This window comes from Poeciliopsis prolifica, unplaced genomic scaffold (assembly GCF_027474105.1).
Source record: "Poeciliopsis prolifica strain line A6 unplaced genomic scaffold, Auburn_PproV2 SCAFFOLD057, whole genome shotgun sequence".
NCBI classification, from domain to species: Eukaryota; Metazoa; Chordata; class Actinopteri; order Cyprinodontiformes; family Poeciliidae; genus Poeciliopsis; species Poeciliopsis prolifica.
In genome coordinates, this window is record NW_026562432.1 from 2,975,952 (window position 1) to 3,002,706 (window position 26,755).

The window sequence follows — 26,755 nt, forward strand, 5'->3', positions numbered from 1 at the left end:
GGCATTTTATGCCATTTTTTTTGTTTTGTATGTCTCTGCGATGCTCCTTATGAGGTTCAGGCAAAAGATCATGTCAAGCATCCAAACATGCCTCAAAATGTTCATATGGTCATCTTGCAAACAAATCTCATTGCTTTAAAATAAGATTTCAAATGTTTATACTTATTAATTATTACTACTTCCTAATGTAAACAACTTGAGCTTGTTACTAATTGTAAATACCTTGGCTCTGTACAGGATAAAGAGCTCTTTCAGCAGCAAAGCATGGGTAAATCATCCCAGTTTTAATGGAAAAGGAATGTCCAGCTGAGGGCCCAGTCACAACCATTCAGCTCCACAGTTCAACTTCTCTCTGGGTTGTAGTTCACCATCTTGTTTTTCATCCGTAGAAGGCAACTCTGCTTGGGTTTTCCTGCTCCAATTTTTCAACAGAACCTTAAAGGTCTGGTGTAATAAATTTAATAAACAAAGTATAAAAATAAATAAATAATTTAAAAATCTACACAAGCAGATTTACCTCCATGGCAGAGGCTCCTCTGAACCCATGAGACCGACTCATCGAACCCCTGGGGTTCGATCAAACCCAGGTCAAGAACCAGTGAACTAGACAGTACAGGGTAACGTAAGTCTCACTTTCAGTTAGAAACATTTACTCTTCCCAGCTGAGTGAACAATCTGAACAGCATTGCATGACATGATTTTATGTTGGGTATATGTGTGGTTTTCCTGCTGGAAAAATGAATAATTTTTTGACTGGTCCTGCCTTCTAATGTAGTTTTTAAATTTGCAAAGCTGCCATGCATTAGCACTTCCACATCCAGGAAGGTGATGTCGGAGTTTAACTTCCCTCTGACAACATGTCTTCCAATTGCATTGATATGAAAGTCTGACATGCATTAGCATTCCCCAGTTACATAAACATTAAATAAAAAGCTACAATGTTTTATGAATTCATACATTTGTATACAAACTAGAGAAAAGATTGGACCTTAAGTGCCTCATTATTCAAACACATTTATGAGTGTGTTATAATTGTTGGCTTAAGTAGATGCTGGTTCAGGCAACAGTTAGAAACAATCAGAATCAGAAAGGTTAAGAGTTATATTTTAGAACAGTGGATTTCTAAAATGGATGGATTAGAACAGAAGATTTTCAGGTGACAATGACACAGTGATGACACAGACCTGTAGAAGTGGCAAGTGAGTCCTCTGAAGCTGAGATTGGCAGAGTGGGGTGAGCATTTCTTTTTGTTTATTTCCACGAAGGATGATGATGAAGAGTGGACAGGCAGGTGGAGCTCAACATGGGAGCCAGGAGAGTGTTTGTGGCAGGAGCAGCAGGGAGACCTGGGGAGAATCTGGAGGCTTGGAGGAGCATCTATTGATGACCCAGGAGATCATCAATAAAGGGGCTGACTGCAAGAGTCTCTAGCATGCAGAATCCAGGTATTTGTGGGTGTTTGTGGTCTCTAATACCTGCTAATACTGTCCAGACTGTGCCTCTCAACCAATGATCGCAGAACAGCACAAAAAAAAAAAACAGTTACCGTATTTTCCAGACTATAAGTCGCAGTTTTTTTCATAGTTTGGCCAGAGGTGCGACTTATACTCTGGAGTGACTTATGTGTGGAAATTAACACATCATTATATAATATCACATGTTATTTTCACACTAAACCACAAGAGGGCACTTGACAATGAGGACTTGATTGGGACGGTCATCCCGAAGTGTTTACTGAGCTTTCAAGGAAATGAAAGTAACAAACAGATTCAAAACAAATAGTAAGTGACTGTCAAAAGACTGTCTTACTGTCAAGGTGCCAAACTTCTACAATGAGGTTCTATCTTTTATAAACTAATTAGTCAATAAACCAATCAAAAGGCACCACGTAATAAGCTTAACCACATTACAATTACAGATGCTTATCTTTTTCAATTAGAAGAGTAAAAAACATTTAACTCATATAAATACAAAATAACATTTTGTATTAAGTTCCAAAAATGTATATATGGCTCCTACACATAACAAAGCCATATATGTTGGTTTTGCTGTGCTCTCAACTCTCCTTGTCTTATATCTTATCAGATATTTTTGCCTGATAAGATTGATCATGTTTTTGAACATGAACCCAATTTCAACAGTAATATTTATTTGACTGTTCTATATCCACTTATAGTTCTAAAGTTTTTTCTTTAAAAAAATTACAAATCCAATGAAAGCATTTCCTTTAGCCCCATTTGTTTCCAGTTTCATTAAGAGATTCTCCTTACATCAAAAAAATATTATGATTTCCAATTGTTAGCTGGATTCTGGTTTTATTATTTCAGATTCCAGGCATAAAACTATACATCTATTGCATTACAAATAAAATTGTGCTGTTTTGCTTGTTTTCGGTGATTATAAAGTGTTGTTTGACTTAAGTGAAAGTAGCACAAACAATTTCATGACTCTTAAATCTTAACTCACCTACAGGATTGAAATTTAAAGTCAGAAGGTCGACTTTTCAAGCAGCAGTTCTGAGGTTTGCCTGAACTTCCATCACAATTCATATGGCAAATGATTTGTTTGGCTTCCAGCATTTGCACTTACATAACAAAACTTATTACATACCAATGTATGTCATGAGAGTCAGGAGGGGAGGCATGCTATTCCCACTGAAACACAAATTTAATGTCAATTCCTCACAATTTCCATCTGATTCCAGAGAAACTTGCAGCTGAACATCTGAACTGATGTTCAGCTGCAAGATGAACTGATACACAGACTCTCAGTCTCAGTCCAACTGACTCAGTCCAACTGAGACTCAGAGTCTCAGTTGGTGTTTATATTAGACAAACACCTGAATCTAAAATATTTCTGCTGTATAGTTTATAAATTTGCTGCATGTCTTCCATATGCTGGCGTTAACATAACAATTATACTGAACTACAATCACCTTTATTTACATCAGTTCTGGAGATGCACTGATTCAATATTAATGTCTGTGTCGGTACTGACATTGAAAAAAATTCTAGATCAAGTATTGGTGACAACATGCCCAATTCATAAAGCCTGATCTATTCAGTCTAATTCTATGCTTTGCACTCTGAGCAATATCTTGCTTTATTATTTTTTTCACATTTTATTTAGAATTCCTAAATGCTCTTTCTGAACCATTTGAAGGAATGGCTGTTGCAGTTTTTTTTTATTGTTTGACCAGGAAAGTCAACCTATTCTTTTTTGTCAGATTTAGTTTATTTATCACTTCTTTTACATTTTCTGTCATACTGCTTATTGCACTGGCTGAACAAATAAAAGTTGTTTTGTTTTTATATCTTTGACGAAACTTGTAAAGCTTTTAGTGTATTTAAGTCATATCAGCTGTTTTTCTGTATTAGATCAGTATCAGTCGATGCTAAATCTTAGATATCAGTATCGGTATCAGAAGTAAATAAAGTACTTCTTTAACCATCTGTACATTTGACCTCAGTGTACTTTTGTGTGCATGTCTTTGCCCTGGTTTGTCTGTGCGGAGCCTTGCACAGACAAGGCGTGTGTTGACTAGCATCCATCTGCATGCCTGCTGGTAACACATCAACTAAGAGTCTCCATCAGTGTCACACACATGGGAAGGGAGCTGGACCAGGACCGAGTGTGAAAGGGGAAACAAAAGAGTGTGTGTGTGTGTGTGTGTGTGTGTGTGTGTGTGTGTGTGTGTGTGTGTGTGTATGTGTGTGTGTGTGGGTGTGTGTGTGGGGTGTGTGTGTGTGTGTGTGTGTGTGTGTGTGTGTGTGTGTGTGTGTGTGTGTGTGTGTGTGTGTTATGAACAGAGAAAAAAGGGAAGCAGAAGGAAGGAAAGAGAAAAGGGAGGGTCTGGCCAGGCGGCTTTAACCCTGCGTCGTCTGAGGCCAAAACGTGCCATTGATCCTGTTTCTAATTCACCCCTGCTGGCAGTGCTTATGCCAGCCAGTACCAGTTACCACACAATCTGCTCAGGGGACTGCCCAGCTCTGCTCGGCCCTGCACCCACATATACCATTATTCATATTATGGTGATTAGGAGCCCAACCAGATAATGTAACTTCACATCCATAACATGCAGTCACTGGTGGACGATGTCACAAATTCCAATTTTGTTCAACAGCTTGAAAAACAACTAAAGCAGGACTGGACCTTGAAATGTCAGGAGCGAAACATTACCAGTAAACCCACCAAGCCAGTGGTTGAGAAGTAAGACATGGAAAAAGTCTGAGCCCAGAGCTCACTGGGATGCTGTGGGCTGACTCACAACGATGCTGTGCACCAGAAAACCCTGAAACATCTATCATCTGAAATGGAGAAGTAGAGAAAAACTTCTCTGTTCCCAGGACCAGAACTAAACTGTCAAAGTGATTCTCAACACATTAGCTTTCACTAGTAGAGAATTACAACTTTTGCCATGATTAAAAGTCTGCCTCTAAACCTGCAGAAAGAGAAAAAACAAAACAGAGAAACCACAATAACAAACAAGATCTTCATATGCAATAATACCAGCTGCAACATCATTGGAAAGTACACAGTTAATACAAGATGTATTTTGTGGCAACTGCAACCCAACTGAGACGATCAGACAAACATGTGAATCTAACAGAACTAAAGTAGAGACAACGTTCTCTTCTCTCAGCTCCAGAGAGAATATGAGATATACTCCAAGTAATTATTAAAAACTGAAGTTTAATACTTTTTTTTCTGTAAAGGTGTGACCCAAAAGTAATTATGTTCATCTGCACCATTTGCAGCATATCTCAGAATCAGAATCCCGTTACTGCCGCTGTGCAAGAAAGCGCAACAAATATTTGTGACTCAGGTCAAAGGGAACCACATGGTGACTTTTTTCACCATCCCAAGCAATCCACACACCTGCAAACATGATCCTCTTTCTCCACTCAGGGTGGCTGGTGGGCATGTTGGTTACCTTGGAAACACTTTATTCCACATAATTATTACTGTAACTGCCCCCCGCCAAGTATAATGGAAATTGACCATAAATTAGAATCACAGACTTCCAGCCTTCTTTGGAGTCTTTCTACTCACTGCTGCCACCTACTGGGCAGCAGAAACAAGCAGGGCATCACAATGAGTCTGTTCGCTTCTCTTCTCCCTTCCTGCAGTGAGTTTGTTCGGTGGGGGTTCAGCTGGAGGGAGAGGGGAGTCATTTGTCTCGTGTCTTCTGCTTTGTTTTCTCAGTTTTGATAAACTTCCACAGTGAAAGCTAACCCCAGATGACAATAACAATAATCTAAAAAAAACATTAACGACATAATGGAAATATAGCATCACGCCGGATCTGTTTAAATATTTACAAAGGCCTTTTCCCATGGTCCATTGGTAAGTAATCAAAAAACAATTAAAAATTCCTCCCGGTTGAAAGTCACTTTTTTGTTTGTTTTTAAAACCAAATTATTCAGAGCCTTATAAAGAAGTGATCTGGGCTTGAGTAGTAATTGGAAAGTGAGCGCCCTACTTTCTTCCCCCCTCCTTTGCTCCTCCCTCCCCTTTGTGAGAACTGGGAAGGAGCAACCAAAAAAATGAAAAAACAAGGGCAAAGCGAATAAACAAACAAAAACACAGATTAAAGTAGCACTTTGAATATACACTCACAGCCAACAAAAATGCAGCCGTTGCTTGGCTGTGTATTTATTACGGCCTTTGTTTAGTAGTCATTCTCCATAAAAATGTTCCATTTCTGGCCTCTCGAAGCTGCAGCCTGCAGTTTTTATTTTTTGTTTTGTTTTTACCACAGGATTTTCACTTTTATTAACAGACAATTGTGGCACTTTCAATCACTCCGTTTCTCCTTTTTCCTTTTGCATCTGAAACTTGAAACTATTCATCATTTTCAAACCCTTAAAACAGTTACCTGCCTGTACACTAGCTGCTGTTTTTAATTCGGCTTCCTTCTATGAAGTTTCCTCTGATAACAGACGGGTGTGCGGCGGAGGTCTTCACCACACTGCCAATTACTGCTAAGCTGCAACCGCCTTAAATCAGCTTCCATTTCAAAACATAACTTCAACCGCAGCGGTCAGATTACTGAAAGGCAGCAGGTTTAAAAGCCCAGCCGTAACAGAAATTCGGGTCTCATATCTGGTGTCAAACCCGCTCACCTCTTCTGCTTTAAAATGAGATGCCACAGCATTTTCCTACCTGCAGTTCTGACTTGGGCGTGCGCAAAGTTTCGAGCCGTTGAAATGACCTCAGCACTCTGATTGTAGCTCAGCAGAAAGTTTTGGCAATAAAACCTTTTAATCATCAATTGTTGTTTCTGCTGAAATTCCAATCCAGTTTTCAAAGAACAGGTACCATCTCTCTCTCTTCTTCTCTCTCTCTCTCTTTCACACACACACATGCATAAACACAATTATACACATTTCCAGACTTTCTAAATAAAGAAGAACTGTCTTCCACACAGTTCCTGAACAACTTTAAATGACACCATCTCAACTTCATTTCAAACGTGAAGATGTGGCTGTTTCAGGAGGCAGAACCTTTGAAAAGTTGATAGCACCTCATGTTGGCAGTTTACGGCCAGGGCTTTCTGCTCACTGAGCAACGCAAATCACAGGTGGGTTTCCTCATTAGGCGCTATTGACAGGCCACATAAAACAGAATCTATCGCTCCTCCAAAAAGCCTCAGCAGCCACCAGCTTGCAGCGCCTTTTGGTCTTCCCTGCCCCTCTCCGTCTCATCGTCTCGTCTCCGCCATGCATATTTCAGATCAGGGATGGATGTCAGGCGGTGCGTGAGAATTATTAATCTCAGGTTCTGTACTTGTGGTGAGCTGTTTAAGGATTCATACTAACAAAGGGCAGTGGAGTCATGCAACAGAGCTGACAGGGTCTGTCTCTACCTTGTCTGCTACCTGAAGCGGCCACACACAGAACTACCTTTTTTTTCTGTTGCTTCCCCCCATCACACCGCCTCACCCTGCTTGCTTCACTCTCCACCTGACCTTTGGAGCCACTTAGGTTCACAAAACACCTCCAAACAGTTCCTCTCTAATGGCCTGCTGCTCAAACAATCGGTAGAACGACCTGAGAAAGATGATTGATCTCTGACAAGCGGCTCGATGCATTCCTATGAGTCATTAGATCGGCCTGGACGGAGAGAGAGAGACATGGAGATATAGAAAGAGAGGGAGACCTATCGGAGTATCGGTGGAGCTGTGTGTACAGCCAGACCAGGCATTTATCTAATGTCAAGACTTGCAGACAACCTTTAGACTGAGTTTGATGTTGGAGGAGCTTCGGAATGACAACAGCCTTCGTGCTCACATCAGGCGTGCGCGCACCGGCTCAGGGTAACATGCACACACACACATTCCTCACTCTGAAGTCACTCACATATAAGTGCGCAGATAAAATTAATCTATAGCAAGAGAGGGGACAAGACACAGGCTCCCACACAGGCACAAAGGCAGCAGCAGAGTGCGGTGAAGCAGTATCAGTGGAGCAGCGCGGCAGTGTGAAAAAGAGAAATGTCTTCTTTAAAGATCCTCTTGTTGTGTTGTCGCACTGGGAGATAAGGACGGATTAGGCTGAGAGAGGCTCTGAGCTGAGACACGCAAACATGCTGTTGAACATGGAAGTGAAGCAGCAGAAACTCACTCCCAACTAAATCAAGACACACACACACACACACACACCCCTACACACATACACACACACACACAGAAAGAACAGGATGGAAGTAGCCATTTAGATATGTTACACCAAGAGTGCTGACACATAATAACATAAAGTGTGCTGAACAGAGAGCAGTGAGGAGGATCATTTAGAATAAGATATAAAGCAGGATGTGTGACACATTCAGTGGACTGTTAAACTGCAAAGAAATCATATTAAAAGAGGGAAAATCACTTCATATTTTGACAAATTTTGAAAGCAATTTTGAAAACTGACCTCTTTAAAAAAGACATAATTATCCCAGTTATCCCACATGTCTAATTAAAGCTGAACAGTTTTTTTTGTGTGTGTGTGTGTGTATTTTTCTTTCTTCTTTTTTCAAGATTATGCTATACATGCTGGTAAAATGTCAGGTTTTTGAAATTTGAAAAAGTCTTTTATAAACTTTTGCCACTTGAATGTATCTTTTATCGTAGTCAAGTCAACTGTAAAGACAATGTTATTTTAAAGAAAAATAAAAGTTGGTGGAAAAAATAAGCTTGTAGTAAAAATGTGCAGATCCTTAAACATTGCTAAAGTAACTTTTGACTTCATTTCTGAAAGTCACAGGAAATCTATTAAAGTTGAAACCAGAAGTGTATATACACTCTATAGTCATTTCATCACTTTTCTGAAATGAAGTCATTTTTTGCCAAAAGGTAATTTTGGCAAAAAATATAAATAAATAAATAAATCACTTTAGGAAGTTGACAATATGAAAATTGATTTTGTTTTAGGGTGTGAATTACAAAATATATTTCTATTTGCTAAATACCACAATTATGAGAAAAGGAATATATAAAAAGAAAAATATAATCAGTCAGACATTTACATGCAGAATTATAAAATCTGAAGCTCAGACGTGTTTAGTGAACCTGCTGCTTTATTATGACATTGGATGTAATTTCAGATTTGTGAATAATTTTTATCCAGGTTAACTTAAAATGTGAGCTCTCATCGGTTCAGGTTAGTTTTCTAACTCATCCATCTCCCCCTCACACAGAACCAAACACAATGGAAAAGCAGCTCACAGGTCGTCAACACGCCCTCATAACAAGTAAATAACATAGAAATCAACTGTAAATATAGAAACATTTCTGCTTACTGGTCGACAACATGCTCTTCCTGATGACTGTTCAGATCAATCTTCCTCTTAAATAAGAAATCGCTTTTTCTCGATCAACAGACCAGCTGCTGAGTTGTTTGGAACCTTAATTATGAGAATATTATATTGTTATTCCCTTATCATAAACATACATGGAATGTTTCCTTGATTCTTTCATGTATGTGTGAGAAATCCTTTTTTCTCCCATGACAACCATTCAGCTGCAGAACCCCTGGTTGGACCTATAGGCAAAGCTGTGAGGGACAGCTCCTGCTTGGAGCGTCTGAACTACAGAGTTACTGCCCCTCTACCCCATTCTGCTCCTTTAGACTATCCAGCAGCAATTAGCAAACATCTGGTGGATCTGCTGAGTTCATTACAGGAGCTACTTCTCTGTGCAATGCTGGTTAAAAATTTGTTAAAGGATTATTAAAGGATCTTGAGATTCATTTCTGAAATCCAAGCATCAAAAAGAGCAATGGCTTCTTAAAGAGACAGTCACCCACTTTCAAGGTGTAAAGTTATACAGTCAAATAAACAACTGTAGTTAACATAGTTACTTGATTATGCTACAAAAGGATGCTATGTGACTAGAAACACATAATAAAGCACATAATATGTAAACCAGCGAGGAGGGTTAAATAATGTGGGACTGAACTCCAAAAAAGTTGTTTCTTTTTATTGTTCTTCAGTTCTCACTCTGCTAACAAATGTTGATGTGTTCCTGAGTGACCTGGGATTTTACTCTTGTCGTTGACTTTCATTTGTCACATCATGTAATTACAAGCATGCTCACAATTGGGTGTCAGATCTGTAGAAATACACCCGGCTACACCTACAACCAGAACAATGAACAACACTTACTCAGCATCCAGCAGCATCAGCAACACTTAATTAGGACAACAACTATTTTCGGATTGTCATTCCCTTTGCAACCTGACAGGTGATAGTGCGTAACAGTGGCTGGTCATGAGAGTTCACATGTGACCAAAAGAAATCTTTCACAAGAGGTCAAGGTTCAGACTAAGATAGGACATTTCCCAAATGTTTGTAATCAGGTTTATTGAAAGACATTTATCCCTGAAGGTCAGGATCTAATAAATAATAAAAGTGCTAATTAAATTCCTTTCAGTCTGATACTGCAAAAGTATTAGAATCTCTTTAACATTTCCACATTTTTCACTTATATTTAAATGCCTTTCAATGGATTTTTTTTTCAAACCAACATGAGGGAGTGCAAAATTGTGAAGTGAGGAGATGATACATGGTTTTTTAATTGTATTTATTTACTGATAAAGATCTGCCCACCTGAGCAGCAGCTGTAGAACCACCAGCCTTTAATTATTTTGATGATTGAACTGACAACTTTGCATATTAAGAGTCTGAGTTAGCCCATTCTACTTTGAATAATAGCTCAAGCTCAGTCAGGTTTGATGAAGACCTTTGTAAATGTCTGTTTTTGTGTCTTTCTTGCTACAGGTTCTGGATTTGATTTACCTCTGGACTTTGACTGGACCATTCTGACCCATGAACATACTTTCAACAGGCTTCATTATCCCTGCTGAAGAAAAGCATCTCTACAGCGTGATGCTGCCACCTCCAAATGTTTCACCACGCCGTGTTCTGGATGGTTGGTTGTTTGTTCTCCACCATGAATAGAGGCACTGAAAACTATTCATCATATTCCATTCATGTCATACTTTTTATATCTGTCACATAAAAATTTAAAAAACACCATAAAAGTTATTGTTTGTAGAAAAATCACATTCGAAGAGGCATACGTGAAATAAATACTTTTAAATAAATGAGACACTGTTTTAAAAAAATAATAAAATGAGCATCAGTGCCTTAAGCTTTGGTCACATACACACCTGAACCCAGGCACACACAGACACACACTTTCCCCCAGCCCCCCACCCGACTACCCTCCTTGCCACCCATTTCACTTCCATCCATTTTCATCCAAAAGAACCCCGATGCAGTCCAGCGCCAAGGCAGCACAGATGCAAACTCCCCCCTGACCGGGCGACTGCCAAGGCGTCGCTTCCGAAGCCTTTCCACCAGCTGGAGACTCTGATGAGGCCAACACATCCATTTCCCTGGTAACCGAAGGGCCCAGACACACAGAGGGAGGCTCTTGCATACAAACACGTATGTATACACATCCATGTGAATATATGTGCATGGAAGCCACAGACATGCAATGTCCCTTCATTGCTTACCACCCTTTTTCACCCCCTGGCTCCCTTCTGCTGATTTTCCTGTTTGCTGCCAGCTCTATTATCATAGGATGCTTTGCAGAGCCACAATTGAACAGCTAGATGCATTTAGATCTATTAAAGAGACATATGTAATTAAAAGCCCATATGCATATGTTTATCACCTCTGCTTCTGTTAAAAACAAGGGGCTGTTATGAACCTGAACATGACAGACGATATTTAGGGTGTGTGATATTCCTTAAAGTGCTATAACAAACAGATGAACAGGAAATTCTTTTCCACCCCATTGCACCCTGACCTCTGTGCCACCCTGCCGTCTTAGGCTATTCTTTTCTGCAAACAAAATGTTTAGAGATAAAATATCAAGTCTTTGTTGTACTGACTGTAGCCCTTATTTGTGACAGGCTCAGAACGAAGGAACAGAGCGCCATAGAAGGACAAAAAATGGTATGAGGAAGAGGAAGCAGAGGAGGAATGTGGCAGCTGGAATGGGATCAGTAGCTCAGCTTTAACCTTCGGGCCCTTTGACTTGGAAGAGGAGAGAGTGCTTAGCCTCTTTTTACACACAAAGGGGCCAAATGGGGGTCTGAGGCATCCACCACCACCCTCACTGGTCCTTCCATGTGGCGAATCCACTCTGTGTCTTGGAGACAAGAAAGGTTCAGCAATGTATATGTCAACAGAGCTCTGTGAAAACCTTTTGATGTCCCTCTTCTTTCTGAGGGGACCGCAGAAAGGCCCAGAGACTTTTGAATGTGGTGCCAAGAACAACAAGTGAGGAGACATGAGGAGGTGGATCAGCAAAGAAATTAAAGAAGACTGAAAAATAATATATCAAAGTAGGTGCATGGCATAGCTGGGGCTATTCAGTGCCTCTGAATAAACGGAACTGGGCGGAAGTCACCAAAATTTCACACTTACATTACTTTGGATTAACTCCCTAACCCCCTGACCCAACTGTCCACACACAAGAACTGTAAACTGAACTTCACATTTAGAAGCTACAGTTTCTCCTCAACAGCGATTTCACAAGACAGCAGCAGCACAAAGCAGCAGCTTAGCTGGTTCTTAGCTGATGTAAATAATCAGGACAATAAAATCTATGAAATCTTACTCACAGTTCTTGCTGTGATAATCATAAAATGTTGCACGTATTGAATATATTTCACAAAATATTCTTTTATGTCAGTGCTACATATCCTAATAGTGTTAAAAACACTTTTTAAAAATAGTTATGACACTCACTCCACCAAAACCTGGGATGTATTTCAGGGCCTCCCATTGTATTAATACTCCTGGCATGTTCTGATCGCGTCTTCTTGATATGTTGCCATTTCCAAAGTAAGTAATGTTACATAATTGTTGCTATTAAAGTTTCTTACAATTTAACAAACCATGACTTCTACACTTTATAAAATATTTCATCCTATTTGATGAGTGTTATGGATATCACCGCATTCTACAAGCAAATGGGGCAATTAGTTTGGTTTTTATTGTTTATTTAAGGTTTAAAAGTGACAGAGGCTGCATTGTGCCACATCATAGGAAAAATAAAGCTGATAAACAGGAAAAAAACAACAACTTTAAGCCATTTATATTCTGCTTTTTACTTCTCTCTGTGTCAGCTTTACTCCAGAGTTCTTTTTTTTTGGTCCACATTAGAGTTTGATTGTGCATCCACACTTTTCTAAACAAACTAAACCTTCTGGGTCATGTAAATAGCCAACTTTGTAACTGTCTTTATGTGGCTCTGAAAGTTCAGGTCAGAGTCCATCACCTGATATCTAGTTTCCAGCTGCTTCACCTGAAGCTGTGCGTTGAGTCGAGACTGTTCCTGTTTAGGTCCAAAGATAAAAACTTCAGTTTGTTTCGTCAAACTGAAGTTTGAAGTTTGTTTCTGCTGGAGAAAGTTATGACACATCAGATGTGCGGTAGGAAGGATACACATAAATCACATTAAGACATTTTGAGAATAATCTCTGAAAAATAGAATATTGTGTCTGAAAAGATGATGAGAAAGACCTATTGTTAACGTCTCGTCACTTCTGGAAAAATTTAGAATGAAGGTAATTACTGCTATATCAATAGCTAGACAATTTGCAGCTGCATAAGTAACAATACATGTTAAACCAAGTTCTCACTGTGATAATTATAGTATATGTAATAATAAAAGAAGTGTGCTTAGACTTTACTGTAAAGTGTGAATTTTAAACACAGTGTAGAACATTTACAGGATCTCTGTTCTGTCTCTGTCAGTCCTGGTCTGCACAGTTAAGTGATCATGAAGTGAACTTTAATGCTACAAATACAGCTTTTCCATTTTCCACACTCCATTACAGCTGGAGTGAAATAGCCTTTTAAGAGATATCCATACGTTTCCTGAGGCTTTGGGCCCCCGGGGCCTCCCCACTTTTTGCCTTGAGCAGGAAGAAAATAACAGTTAAAGCAACATCTCCTTTTCCTACAGCTACTCTGGGCATACACATGTACAGCTAATGCCCTGAAATCACATTTCCCCATCACTTTACAAGCATCGCTTTTTAAAAGCATGCCATTTCCCACCAGTTTAAGACAAGTAAGGAGATAAAAAGGATAACACATTGACTGCATATAAAGATGGACCTGCCGAGATGTGATGTCATCCTTCGGCTCCAAAAGAAGAAGAAGTAAACGCTACTTGCTGCTCATGAGAGCAACCTTTTGTACTCATAGACCTTTTTAATTGAATTAAATTCACTTGCTGATGTAGCATTTCCAGGTATTAAATTTGAAGAGGGACACTGCATATCGACAGTGATTTTAAAAATCCTTCAGCTTTGACCTCAGTTAAAACCTGTTTATATAAATGTTTCTAAGCACTGGAGTGGAAGTGTCTGTTCAAAACAAGCAAAACAATCATTTTTGACATGTTGGTTGGATGTAACTACATGGTTCACGCAGTTTTATTCTGATGGATTTAAGTTTTCAACATAATATATATGTTGAGCAAAATAGCAGAGATAATTCTGCTCTTCTTTTCCTGCTGGCTGACAGAACTTATATTTTTGGAATCTGTGAGTTGTTATCTCCAGATTTGACGTAGCATGATGTCATTTTGTGGCTTTGGCATCCCTTCTGATTCAACCTGTTTTGTTTGCCTTGAAGTACTTTTGATCAACTTTTAGCCATGATGTTTTGTTGGATACCAAATACATCTATTTTTAACTAGAGGAAGGAACAGCAATGAATATGGAGAAGGGGGAATATAAAAATTCATGCCTTGTATTGAAGGTGACTCAGTCAACTTTACATCACTATGCTTTTGTTCTAAAGTAGTATAACCTTGTTTTACAATCTTTTTTGTAATTATTAGAAATTATCAATGGTCCTTCACACATAAAACATTTCCTTTACTCCTTATATAAATAGGAACAAAAGAAAAATTTTAAAACATTTAAAATTTTTAATATTTGAAGAGTCAAACGTCAGCACAGTACATTTAGGGGAAAAATTGTTTCTTGTCATGAAGAAGTAATTTTTTACAAAAAGAAAATGTTAGCTCTATTTAGGTTTGCAAAGCTGAATTTGGATGTGCTACGTCCTTCACACGCAGGACGTAAATAAAAAAAATCAGATTTTGTAGAATCCCTTGAAACGTTCAAGATTTAAACATAGGAATATGTGTGGAAGACTGGGACAAAATCACATCTGAGCAACCAGTTTATCCATACAGGATGGGCCTTGAATCTGTCTTTAATCTCACACAGTGCAGCACTGATCAAGGTTACAAAATTCAGCTTCAGTTTTTGTGTTGAACATGCTTGTCTGACAGCAAGAAATGTGTCCAGTTAAAACCAAATCTAATTTGTACGTCCAGGAGATTCCTGGGTTTCTACCAGTGTCTCTAGACGCATCCCAGAATGTGCTTACTGGATATACAACGGTCTTTGACAAGCAGGTGACCTGTCCGGATCTTTTATCTCAACTGCTTGGACAGTGATAGGCACAACACCCCAACCTCACAACTTTGAACGAGACAAAGACACAGCAATGAGCCTGTGAGTGACTGAAGACAAGGAAGGGGGGAAAAGTAAGAAAGGGTTCAAGAAGAAAACAGCTGCGCAACAGCCATCTGCTGTGTGTTCTCCAGCAATGGCTGGAGAAGGTGAAGTCCGTCCACATCTATGCTCTCTGGCTGCACATCACAAGCCCACAGCTGGCCCACTGTCGGCCCTCTGTCACTCTGTGTGCCAATGTGTTCGTGTTTCTCTGCTGCTATATATGTGTATTATCTGGCCTGGGCCAGCCCCTGAAACGAGCTGCTCTGCCTGATTTAATGAGAAGGGCAGGGCTACCATGTCTGTGGTTCCACACATGCATAACATACCTATCCTAAGATCAGTCCTCTGCAAAATCACATGCATTTGTTGAAACAAACACTTCCTTCCTGGTGGGTCGCTGAGAAAATATGAGAATGGAAAAATGAGGCCCATCTTAGATGTGTCAACCTTTCTGCTTTTCTACAACCTTTCTGCATGTCCTTGTGGAATTTGGGGGCGTTTTGAAGGAACAGGGTCACAAAATGCTAATGAGTGTACGAGTGACTGTCTGGTAGCTTGCCTGGTGAGCATGTGTGGCAGTGTTTTAATGATGCATCTGCTTGTGTCAAAGGATTCTGAGCACATGGTGACACTCAGACCTGCTGGCCCCTTTGATCTCACACAACATACACACACCCTCTTTCTTAAATTCCCAATACAAACACTTCTGCACACACACACACACACACACACACACCCACGCACACACACTGCTTCAGCTATGCACCGGACTGCAGTTCACCCAGGCACCCTCTGGTGCTGTGGTGGCTGGTTTTAATGTCCCTGCCTAATGATCTGGCACACGTCTAAAGGTAAATGGTAATATGCTTAAAGTGGACCGTTTAGGCTGAAAGGCCTTGTAGGACAGAGCCATCTTTGTGAAAGAAAAGAACAGCATTTCACACAAGAAGCCTTCAACAGATTTCACTTCAAATGTGATTCCTTTATAAAAATGAATCAAGAAAGACCCAGAAAAATGCTGCTTGTTCTGCGGACATTGAACGATTAGTGTTTGCTGTACCCTGTGTTCATAAAATCCTCCATGGATGGAAATCCTTCACTCTGACTAAAGTGGAGACACTTTAGTTATAGCTGATGTTTCTCTATGAACAGAGCATTTTAACTATCTAAAGGTAAGAATTGATCATTTTTATCTCTGAACAACTTGATTAAGTCAAAATGCCAATCTTTATTCTACCAATGTATAATTTTATAAGTTTGTATAAGTTTGTGGATCTAAACATGATAATGCTAATAATAGTAATATTTTTCTGGCTTTATTCCTCTGGTAAGTTTACAGATTTATTAAAGCTATGCTGCCACTTTATAGAAAAAATGACTTTAAAATAAATCATTATTTTAAAGTTGAAATTAAATAGGATTTAAGTCAAATATTTAGGGAAAGTTTTAAGAAAGTAAAGCTATATTTTTCATTGTTTAACAATTACTATTGATTTAGTACCTCAGCAATAACATAAATGTGTTAACACATTTTTAGAGGAAAAGATTATTAGTTAATGCTAACTGAGATATATCCATATAAAAATATGTCCATCTCGAGTGTCTTAACTAAATTCTGTGGTTAAATTTTTGAATAATTCACAAAACATAAGTCACCCTAATTCCACCTAAGTTCAGATGGTTTTCATGAGAAGTTATCAGATAAATTTAGAGTATTTAGTTCACTCCCACTGAAAACAAGTCTTTGTTTTCAGTGGGAGTCGTGTCTGACAGCACATTCTCAGGAGCCTGCGAACATCCAGTCGTGCTGCTGAGTCTCTTTGTGGGAGAAATCTGGGCACTTTAAATGAGGTTTTTTTTGTCACTGAAAAGGAGACTCATTATCACTTTTGTATATTCTCTGAGTTCAGTTCTTTATCAAGCTTTGTAAGCACAATAGTGCTAAGGAAATGCTCATTCGTAAAGAAGCCAGAAATTACTGACATGTCAAGCATTCGGAAACTGCTGAAAGTAAATGTAACAACACAAATATTGGGACTGTGACAGTGTTTGAAGTTTTTTGTGATGCAAAAGGTGTGTGTTGCATGTGTTGTATTGTTAGAGCAGGAGCTGTCATCATGTGAGGAACTTTTTGCCGCCTCAGAAAATCTCCCAACACCAAACCATGTGTTGGAAAATTTACTATTAAGATGCATCTGTCATAAATTAGTGGATGTTTCCCAATCTGTAGCTTTTGTTGACAGCTGATGTATCTATTTAATTTGATTTGTAAGAAATGTAGAAAAGAGAAAAGGTAATTACCTAGCATCCCTGCTCTGTGTGGTTTTTGTATACATACAAAGAGATTAAAGACAGATTCAAGGCCCATCCTGTCTGGACAAACTAGTTGCTCAGGTGTGATTTTGTCCCATTCTTCCACACATCTTCCAACGTTTAAATCTTGAACATTTCGAGGGATTCTACAAACTCAGATTTTTAGTTTTTTCCAAAGATTTTCCAATGGATTCATGTCAGGTGATTGGCCAGGTCATTCTAGCAGCTTTATTTTCTTTCTCTGCACCAGTTAAGAGTCTCCATGGCTCTGAGTTTGGAGTCATGGTGTTGCTGAAATATCCACTTACATTTTATCTTCATTATTCTGATAGATGGCAGCAGATTTTTCTCAAGGATGTCCCGGATATTTCTCCATTCATCCTCCTTTCAATTACATGGAGCATGTCAGAACCACAGGCAGAGAAACTGTAACATCAGAATATTTGCTCCTCTAAACTTCGCTGTCGGTATGCTGTTTTTCCCCCAGGTCTTTCTGAAACTCTCCAAAGTGGTGGAAAACTCTTTTGATATATATATTTTTTTATTCCTCTTTCAAAAATATTTCAAGAAGCACTTGGTCATGTCCAGTTTATGGTCAAATTATGTTCTTTTTATTTTAAATGATGTCTCCAACAGTACTCTCTGGAGCAATCAGAAGTTATAAATCCTTCTGTAACGAGTGCCATCAGGATGTTTTACAACAATGAGGTTTGAACCATCTTGAGAGAGTTCTTTGCTTTTACCCATCACAAGACTTTCCTTCTGTGACTCCCTGTAATAGGCCAACCATCTGGACTATAAGAACATTTCTCCACCTTCTCTTTTAGATATTTTTCAAAACCAAATTATCTTTAAGGTCATCTGCTTAAGAACCAGAACCATGATTTTGTACAGTGTGCTCATGGCAATATCTTGTTTTGAGTCAAACAACTGAAAAATTAAGAGCAACTGTAAGTCTGCTACAGCTGAGCCACAGCAAGGAGAGAAAATCAAGATGAAAGATACCAAATATAAAGAATGAAGGTAGGGTGAGGGTGAAGGCTGTGCTACAGGAGCTTCTGGTGATGAGGAAGCAGTTAGAGGCAGAGCAGGTGTACCACAGGACAGGAATACACACACTGTGAACCTCTCCACTCTCATTTACTTTACACCATTCACCTTTTATCCACCTGGCTCGCCTCTCGCCCTCTCCCCTCAGTGGTCCAGATAACATGCTACAGGAACCAAGGCCATCACACTGACCACCTTCTTCTTAGAGCAACCTTGCATGTGGGTCAGAGGTTTGTCTAAAACCATGACAATGAAAAGTACATTTATTGTGTTTTGATGATTTCATTTCACGTGGCTTGGCTTGTTCTCATTATGCAAAAGACAAATGTGTTAAAAAGTTACACAAGACTTAAAGTCAACATTTCTGTCTCTGTTCCAGTCTCTGCATTTTCCAGAGAGGAAGAGGATGTTTGGTCTTGGGTCTTATGTCTGCTGTCTAAGGAACTATAAATACACACATAGACATTTCCAGGTGAAAGAACAGGGCAATGCAAACACACAAACACTGCTACCAGACAGAAAGTTCTGGAGTGTGAGGGAAGGCTGTAGGGCAGCCAAATAAAAATCTATTGAGCTTAACAATAGTGTTATAAAAACGTACAGAGGTAGTGTTTAACAATGTGGTAGGAAGAGATGGGGATAAGTACCTCTGGGAACGATGAGGCTTGGCTTGGCATCAAAGCCCTCCCAAGAACACAGCTTTGTCTTTAAATTCATGCTATTGTCTTCTTTAAAACACACACACACACACCCACGCGCACGCACACACACACACACACACACACACACACACACATGCAGAGAGAGAGAGAGAGCCCCATATATCTAAAACGATGATGTGATGTTTAAGCCCTTTGTTGTGACACTGTGGATTCTTAGCCACAGACTCTGGTATAGAACACAAAGATAAGAATTAATACTGGACACAGTCTATGGAAAATAAGCTGAGTTAAATATAAGCAGAGCTTGTGTATACGATCAGTGTTTTACTTGGCTTTTGTTGGCTTCATTCAGAGATTCCCATAACAGAGCATGAGAGAGCCACAACCTACATCTAGGATTCAGACATGATGGAGCACGAAATGAAGTTTCAAACACAAAATCATGACAGGGTTTGATTATGCATATGGGCAAAACATACTGAAATATATCATTTGTAATTTATAAAACTTTGGATTTCACTTTACTGAGCAAGACACAATAACTTTGAGCTGCAGCTGGATGACCTGCGTCCAGCAACGCAATGAACTGCATAAAAGCAAACTAAACAAAGGAAGTGCCATGACAGATAAAGCCAGGAAAAAATAGATACATGTTTAGCTTGCTAATTAAATATTTTGGTCAAAGCTTAATATGTAGCCAATATGCAAATTAGCTTCCTGATAAGTGAACGTGGACTATCAAAATAAAAGCTGGGTCTTGCTTATCTCTATATACACTCTGTAGCTGCAGAGACCGAATTGCTTCAGTTGTCGATCAATTATGTTTGTTTTGTTTTTATATATATATAATCAATTCTTCTCTTCTTGACATGTACAGTGTGTTAGCTGAAAATGTAACTTGGGGTTTTAACAGATGTATAGGCTTTTACTCATAGACCTACAGCTACTGCACCAACATCTGCTACTGTGGTCAAACCAGAGAAGACATCAAGGTTTAAGACTTCCTGGTATCCATTTGTAAGAGAAAATTATTTATATGAAAAATTATCTCCATATATTTTTGTTTCAAAACTTTCATCATGGGGATGCTGTGGTGACGCAAGGGCAAGTCACAAACAATGTCGTCGTCACAGGTTTGAGCCCCGACCTGTTGACCTTTGCCATATGTCTCTCATTAACCATCTTCCCATCTAACCTCCCTCAAATAAAGACCACTAGAACCAATAAAACTATTATTTTATTTAGTTTATTTGGTAGGGACAGACAAACTGAACAAAACAGCAACCCCATGTTTGCATCATAGCGTAATAGCTAATTCGCAGCACTTGTCCCTAAAAAATGTTGAAAACCATTGATCTCTGAACTTAGAACTAAACAAGGGATTTTTGTCCACACAACTACAACTCTGTTGGATATTCAGTTGTGAAGAACAATGGAGTCTATAGACATGTTGCATGTTAATATTTACATCCAGAGATTTCTCATGGAAGGTATGAGTTATGCACAATGCCCTCCAGCAACAAGATGATTCTTTTACATGCTAACCATGCTGTCTGTTACAGTTTTATGTTTCCTGCCTTGGTGTTTATTTTGTGATAATTAAGAAGTGATCACTGTACTAGATTAGCTGCCAAAATGTACTATTTTAGTACTATTTTTTTTACAATTAGTAGCAAAATCATTCATGCATTTAATAATGTATTTATGAACATATTTTGAACTCTTAATTTATTACTTTTTAATCTAATTGTAGATTAAGATATCAAATCAATATTTGCTCAGTGTGCTTGTCTATAACAATGGGTTACATTTGCTTTTTATAATAGACAGTTGATCTGTTCCTTCCAATCCAACAATTGCTGGGTTAGACTCATGCTCTCTTTGGTATCTTGAACTACTTAACCTGTTGATGGATTTACAAAACTGAACCAACTGAAGATGAATGTAAGTTGTAAAAATAGAAGCAAATATCACTTGTGTCAAATATGACTTGTGTCTAAGACCAGTAGTCCCAGTCAAGTTTTAATTCTTTGGAGAATGTCTTGCTAAAGTCTGAAGTCTTTTACTTCTGCATCTCAAATCTGATTCTAGTGAGTGTCAAACTTGATTCACCACCTCTGGCACAGCATGGAGAAAGAAGGACCCAAACCAGTAGACAAAAAGTCTAAAAGCTTTGAAAGATTATTATATGGAATTCACAGTCGTCTATGTCCTTACTTCTGTGATCCTTTACCTGAATTATCACTATCAACTTTGCAGAATTGAGCTTTCGGCTCAAACAACATTGATAATTACACAAATATCCCCTTCATAAAAAAAGACACAGGCAGTAAACACGACATATACATATTTTTTCCTCTGCTGTTTTGTGAACCACGCAGTGTTCACAACATACTTACCAAGACTCATGAGGTGTTGTCACGAATGCTTCAATATTACCAGCAATAAAGTGCAGATTTATAGTAAATGTTTTCATGGCTTTACCACTATCTGTGCCCTGCTTCAAAATTAATTATTGATTAATCACTTCGCCTTTTAAGCAAAAATGCAGACCAGCAATTTCTAACTATCACAAAAAATGATTATACCCCAAATCACATAAGTCTGGTTCATTCATTACTATTGTATTGACAAAGACCAGGTTGCTAATCACCAAAACCAAAGAAATAAGGGCTGTCACTATTTCTGTTGATCTTGCTGAACCACATATACAGAGCAGGGTAAAAGTTAATGAATTTATCAGATCACAAGGCAGGGGCAGCAAGACTAACCATGCACAGGAAGGTGCATATGCATAATCATCAGTTTGCTTTAGTCTTAGTTCTACAGCACTGAGACATTATGACAAAGATAGTGTGTGTGTTGTGTGTACATATGTGCGTGTGTGTCGACACACTGGAACGGCAGTGCAGTTGCCAGTACATGCTGCCAGCAGTAAAAGGTCAAAGCAAAGTTTAGATGGTGAGTACTAGGGGCCTCAAGATATTCACAGCCAGCATTTTAGCCCAGAACATAATGAGATGGAACTGGTAAATATTTGCTGATGGCCTGAAAAATTCCACTCATGCTGAGAAGCTATTTTGAATACAAAGGATGTCAGGGGAGGATGATAAGTGAGGATGGGGGAGGGATGAGGGGGTCACCTGATAGCTAATTAGTACATTTGCCCAAATAATTAGAATGAGCACTCATGGCTGATATCACACAGGAGAGTGGTGTGTATAGCATTCTGAATGGGAGAATCTGCATTTCATAGGCCGCTAGCTGTTGATAATCCCACCCTTGGGGCCCTTTAATGGACATATTTACCTTTGCTGCATATTAGTTATTTGTAATTAAGATTGGCAGGTTGAAGCAACCAATGAGTGGCTAGTGTATAAGTAGTATGTTTCCATAACAGAGATTTTAAAAATTCTTAACATTAATGATGCAGAGAGAAAGGTTCTTTGACTATTGAGAAAAGTTTAAGGGAATTTAGAAATAACCTCGTGTAAAGGACTGGGGCCAATTTCACATGATCCTGTCTTTTAAACAAAAGCTAATTATAGACTTTTATTCAGAATTTCATTCATAATTTATAAACTAGAGAACTAGTGCCACATCCTTCTTCACAAAAACTAAAATGGAGTGGCATGAGAACTTAGTGGTTTTAGGATTTTGTCTTTGGCTAAAGAACACAAGTCATTTCTCCTGCAAGTGCGAGGCAAGCAAGTTTGTTTTGGTTGTATTTACCCACAATGCCCTGCACTTTTGGATCTGTCTTCAGTCCAATTGGCATTCCAGAATTCACTTAAACCGAACTGAAACCTGGGTTTGTAGCCAGTGTTAGCTTTTTTGGTCCGCAGCAGAGTTTAATAACACATTTACTGCTGTCCAAACGAACAGACTTTCTAGGCAAACAAACTAGAGTTCGATTAATGCGGACCAAACAGGGCTGGTGTGAAAACATTCTTTTCTGGCCTAAAGACAGAAGAGATGTTGACCAAGAAATGGGTTATTTTGGTTCTGCCTGAGCCACAGGACTTTGATCTCAAAGACAAAACAGGAAAAATAAGCAAAATTTCTGCCTAGTTCTGAAAAACATATACAACAGTGAAGAGAATAGTTTGAGGTGGTTTGAAACGTTACCTCAATCAGGTTCTCCCTCTACCGTATAACAATGAGACCAAACTGACTGTATGGGACAGAATGGTTCTGACCTGTGAATTCACTTTTGAGCCAAAAAAATAAAACTGTATGTCTCCAGTTTGGTGTGCAGGATTATTATTTCAAATCCACAGTGAATAGCTTGGAAAAATGCACCAAATTCCCAGGTATGGTGGAGATCAGGTACAACTGATGTTTCTTTTATTGGAGCGTATGTGCACAGAGGAGAATAAAAGGAAAGGTTTTAAAGCTTTTAGCAGAATTAAAATATAAAAATCTGGCATAAACATAAATCTAAAGTGCATTCAGTCAAGGTTTTCCTTTGTTGTCCTCTTTAGCTCCTACGATTCCTTTGTAAATCAGCCAGGGACATCCTTTTGTTGGTGCTATAAAACTGGAAATTATTGTCCCACAAACTGATAATGTAATGGAAAATATCTTGATGTTTCATTTACTTCTTCACTCCACACAAAATTCTTTTGGCATTTTATTACATGGGCAACATAAAGTCAGCTAAAAAAGTGCTGCAGGAAAATAAAGATCCAAATTGTTAGCACTAACATTTTATAAAACAGGAAATTCATTGAACCACCACAGCAGAAGCCAAAACTCCACTTACTGTCCAGATAGAAACCACTGACAGCTGTGCTGCACAGCTTCCTACAGCAAGAAGTTAGAAAAGTGGAAAAGTATAATTCTCATGACTGTGACTATAATTGCACTGAAGGCTCACAAATACTTCATCCAAAGTGCTGAAATCTGATCTCGGTGACAGAAATTGACAATTTGTTCAAGAAGAGGAGTAAGAGCGTACCTGAATTAGCAGCCATTATTATGTCTGTTAGCTGTGGGCGGTTGGTGTTTTTATGAGTTTGTTCATGTCCGCTCGCCATCGCATTAACGACCTTCTGGATGCTTCTCCACCTGAACATTGTACTAAACAACTTTGGATCATTTTAGAACAAAACACTTACTTGCTTCTCAAAATAAATCTCTTGTTCTGTTCATTCAGATATTCTCTATTCTCTCTGTATACTGAGCTTCACTCGTTTTGTTGTAATTCCTAGTGTGAGGCATGCTTACAGTAAAGAACTGAAGAAAAGGCTTCAAATATAAATTAGAAGCATTGATGGTGTTAAATGCTGCATAAATTTGATGATGTTCATAATACCATCAAAAATTCTCTGTTTCAAAGAGAAGAAAAGCTTTCTTGAACAATCCTGGCCACCTCACTGGCACCCCATGGAATCATGTTCAATTCATACAACAGAAGAAATTTATATTTTACATATAAAACGAAGCTCTCAGCAAAACAGTGACGCCTCCAGAAAAACAAAGAAACACTAAGTTAGCCTGGTCCGGCTACCCTTAAAAAACATCTTCTGGGGTTGTGTGTGAAAAGTTTCTCAAGGTCTTCTCCAGTTCTGTTTCTAAGTCATCAGACACAGATGGTTGTACCTCGACTTATCTCTTCAAGACTGGAGCTAAAGAGGAGGAGGAGCAGCACAGGAGAAGTCTACATAACTGAAATGGAAATCTGAATTGGAGGCAAGGATACAGATCAAAATGTAATCCTGCTTATGGCTCAGTCAAGCTCAGATGAGAGAGAGGAGCCATGACAGAGGGGAGAGAGAGCACAAGAGATTATGTGATACTGTGATACCTAAGCATATCTTTACAATTAGTACCCTACAGGCTCGACACACTCCAAAATCACATTGAACAACTTGTATAACAGGGTCAAGGAAAAGATGATTTAAGCCACTACTATATTTACGTGCAGGGCCTGTACAGCTTGCTGCAATTTGTCTCTGTCTCTCTGAATTTCTGCAACATCTGGCACCCGGAGATTTAGGTTAGACAGGTAATTAGTGGCACATATTTGTCCTAAAGACAGGTGTATTTTCATTTAAGAAACACTTCATCACTTCTCCAGATGAGAGCTTTTTTTTGGTGAACGCCCTCTAAAGGATGAGCCCACACTCATTGGCCAAGCTTGATGTAAAAAAAAAAAAAAAAAAAAAAAGAAACACAACTCAAAGAGTCTCTGGCCAGATCCTGACGTTGATGTTTTTGAATAAAACTACTACTTGGAAAAAAAACACCTCTAAAAGCAAAATTGCAGTGTTTCTGTTGAGATTCGTCACCGTGGCGATGGCAAAGCCCTGCTTTCATTACACAACCCTTGCATGTTTGTGAAGTTTGGCACAGACTAACTGCAAATGTTTTTGCTTATGAATAAGGAATTACTGTGTGTTAACAACTTTACACAGGATTAAATATCTAATGTCCTCTGAGGAAAAAAAAAGAAAAACATTCCTCTCTGGATTTAGAAACCGTGGTTCACGAGTTTTATGTAAAAAAAAAATAACATGTCATAATTTATTTATTTTTACTCGTGTTTATGTCTTAATGTAGATACAGATTTTTTTTTCTAGTATACGCATTTTCTCTGATCTGTCGCTCAGTCATTCCTGTCTGATGATTGTATCCCAGCAGTCTGAGTTGCTCTCATGATGAGCCATTCTCTGCTCTTTAACTTCTTTTCTCCCCCTAGTCCAGATGAAGCTGTATAGTATTTTAAGAAGGAAATCCACTTTATCATGGTCACTTGGCTCATAGTTCTAATAAATCAATTGCCACTCACCACTACTGTACCTCTGTGGAAAACAAACTGCCGACTGGATGGATCTCCTCAGCTGCTCCCAGCGGAGGTCACATTCAGACACACAGTTACTCACGCGCCTGCAGGGGAAAAAAAGATGAAGACAAATACGCAAAAACAAAAAAAAAAAATCCTAAAACATTCAAACCAGATCACCTTAAAATTTGTGGTTGACAAATATTGACGAAGAAAGATTCTTTTTACACGATGCGTTGTAATGATCTTAAAAATCTAAATGCAAACAGTGTGAAAGGCTTACTAATGCCATAAAAATACCCTTAATATCGTTTTTAAAAAAAAAACATCCCAGATGACATCATGCACAGAATATCTGTGTTTATTGAAATGTACATAAAAACTTGCTCTTTTATGTGTCTTCCTCTGAAATTCTGATTTGTTTTCTCCAAAAATGATCTCTTTATATGATCAAAGCTAATATTTATCCAATTTATTATTAATTACTTTTAATCATTGTTTGCAGCATGAAGCATCAGAATAAGTTAGAAAAACAATTTACCATATATTTTTTTGAAACCATCTCTCTGTTTCATGTTGGTCTGTTTAATACTACACTCATCTGAAAATACCAGGGCAGCTTATCAAGGCCTAAGCGTATTTATCATCAATTATAACTAAACTGGGGTCTTTCTGTATGGAGTTTGCATGTTCTCCCTGTGCATGCATGGTACTCCGGCTTCCTCCCAAATTGGTCTCTCTACATTCTGCGTAGGTGTGTGTGCTTGTTTGTCTTGTCTGTTTCTGTGTTGCCCTGTCCAGGGTGACCCCGCCTCTCGCCTGGAACATAGCTGGAGATAGACACCAGCACCTCCCAACCCCATTAGGGACAAGGGTGAGCAGAAAATGGATGGACG